Source organism: Phytophthora infestans, genomic scaffold, assembly GCF_000142945.1.
Source record: "Phytophthora infestans T30-4 supercont1.8 genomic scaffold, whole genome shotgun sequence".
NCBI classification, from domain to species: domain Eukaryota; phylum Oomycota; class Peronosporomycetes; order Peronosporales; family Peronosporaceae; genus Phytophthora; species Phytophthora infestans.
Genome location: NW_003303751.1, coordinates 756,835 through 759,824, shown reverse-complemented (window position 1 = coordinate 759,824; position 2,990 = coordinate 756,835).

Sequence of the window (2,990 nt, the reverse complement as noted above, 5' to 3'; positions counted from 1 at the left end):
CGTTCGACTTAGACTGGGAATTACTGTTGTGTAGCGGGATCAGCTAATTCTGCGGAGATTGCCAGATCCCAACTTACCACTGCGCCCCAGACACCGACTAACGGAAGGGGGTCCCCCGATGATCCGTGTTCTGCTGAACTTTCCTCACTTGTGTACCCGTCGGTAGGGCGGGATCTGCTCTCTCGGTAACTTCCGAAGAGTTCAAGTGGTGAAGCTTGAGTGTCTTGGCGAGACGTGGGGATGGGGTGGAGCAGCAGTGGAAAATCTTCACTCTGCGTCCGTGGATGGTTCCGTATCCTAAGCGAATATTCGAGCTTATGGATCCGGGGCCTAGATCGTGGATCTGGCCGTAGGGTTGCCTTGCGGGTGTGTTCCCTTTCCTTTGTGTTGTCCTTTAAGTCGTACTTGCCGCCTCCTGTGACGGGATCTTGAGAGTTGAGAGCCCCTAGGGTGTAACCGACCAAGTAGTAAATTCGGTTAACCTGTCGGATCTGCACAAGTAAAGGAAAAGCTCACTAGGTTGTAGGATCTGGCCAATGTATTATCCAGTTATCACTACCAACACTAGATTCGCAATTCCCAACCTTCTCCGAGCTCGTACGGCCAATGTAGTTCCGGTTCTTGAGGGCAGGAAGGCACTTGCGTGTTACTGTGCAAATTGGGGTCTGTAGTGATATTTAAGCCTATACCTGCCTGGGTTTCTACCTTCTATGTCTTTCATCTGCTAAATCCCTTACCAGGCTCGGCTGCATGTCCCTTCTTCCCTTGACCCATCATCCCAGCTGTGTTATCTTCAGATCCACCGGATATATGACGTAATCATCATGGTCACCCTATTATGGGTACACTCATCCGGATCCAGGTCGCTTGGATCCACCTCACTGTAATGGTACACTCGCCGTGGATCCGAGCTCTCCAATCATCCAACATCATTTCGCAACCGTCTGTGATCTCCGTTGTCCCACGAAAGTCCGAGATCCACTGTATCCCTCATCCCTATACCCTGGATCCAGGTCCCTCCAGGCGGGATCCTCCCTCCTTGGACCCGAACTCGGAAGTATGGGATCCGGGGTACCTCGCGGTGGATCTTGACTCTTCATTAGCCGTGGCTACTAGATCCACCTTTAGAGGGCACCGACCATCCTTCCTTCATAGGATCCACACTCGATCCACTCTTGTATAGTATATCCCATATCCATCTTAGTGAATCCAGGTAAGGGTGGATCCGAGGTAAGTCTTGGTGGATCTTGCCTTCTCGTACATCGCTCATATCAGATCCATCGTCATTCCATACGGGGTGCTGCTCGCCATGGCTAATCCACCACAGGCAACTTGCACCCGTGCCAAACAACCCAAATCCTCTATAATCACTTGAAATTGTCACTGATTCGGGATAGTGACCCCGCGTCAGGACCATTCTCTTATTTCTGAGAAAGCACTTCACCACAATCGCCTCCTGTACGTGGTCGGCGCTGCACAACAGCGTCCACGACGTGCATCACCAGCATCCACAGCCGCTTTCTCCCCTTCGCGACACATGTCTCCCGCCAAGCGTACCGGCAAATCGTCGGGCAAGGTCCCATCCACCACACCTCCGGTCAGTCCGTCTTCCATGTCGCCCACCGATCTGCGGGTTCTAGCCCAGGCTCTTTCCGATCAGGTGCAAACCCTGACGGCGGAGCTCCAGACGGCTCAAGATGCCCAAGACCAAGCTGCGTCTCTACACACTACCCAACTTCAGACCTTGCGGGCCCAAATCCATGACCAAGCGATGGAGATCCAGGGGTGGGAGCACCGTGCGGCCTCTCGGTCGCAGGACCTGCGACTCCTGTTGGCTGATCAGGCGGTCGAGATCCGCGACCTGACCGGACGGCTGGATCGCGCCTCCCGTCAACGAGACGTTATGCGAGATGACAACGACCATCTCCTTAGGGAGATGGCACTCGCCGGATCTGAGATCCACCAACTCCAATCCCGGATCCACGACCTCGAGCGGGATCTGGAGGATTCCCAGACTGCTAGGGCAGCTGCGGATGTGAGCTTGGACCGCCTCCGTGACGAGTTGCGTTTGACCCAGGAGGAGGTGGTGACCAACGACTATGTGGGATCCGCCCATGACGGATCCGCCTTAGGGTCGGCGCGTGGAGGGTCCCCCGCGCCAAATACACCTCCCTCGTCGCCGGATGTAGCCCTGGCTCAACTCTCTGAGGAGTTGCAAGACACCAAGGAGTCGCTCGAGAGGGCGTCTGCCGGACGAGATTACGCGCTTGAAGAATTAGTGCGTATGACTCGATTGCGGGACGAGATCCAAACGAAACTGGCAGACAGCGAGCTCCAGCGGGACAAGGCGACTACCGAGTGGGCGGATGCCGAGCGTGCGCTAACGGAGCTGGAATCCAAGCTTCGCCGCATGAGTACGTGGATCCTCTTTTAGCCCTTGCTAGTAACTCCATATTCACTTGTTATTGTCAATCAAGGTGACAAATTGAAGAAAGCAGGTGCGACCACCGCGAAACTCCAGGATCAACTTTCCGCAGCCCAAACTCAGCAGCAACAGCTGATCCTGGAGCGCGATCGCGGCCTGTCGGAGCGCGATTTGGCACGTCGACGACTGGCGCTGGTGACAGCGGCCGTCTCGGATCCACTTCCTCCCTTGTCGGGGCCCTCTCAGGCTGCTAGCGTTTCTGCTCCTCTTCCGACGGTAAGTGGGGCGGATTCGTCGACTGCGAAACGACCGCGTAGTACATCTCCCGCGGCTTCGATACACATCTCGCCGCCCAAAGCACTTTTTGTTGGCCTCAAAGTCCAAATCAAGTCGGAGCATCTGAATCGCGTAGTTCCTCCGACTAGCTTCCAATCGGAAGCGTAAGATATGTGTCCATATCGCTGGGTCTGCATAATTCTCCTCAGGATCATCTTCAATTCTACTTGTGTCGACTGCCTTTTCTGTACTTTTACCCGTAAGTCAGTGTTGATTCCGAGCATAAAGA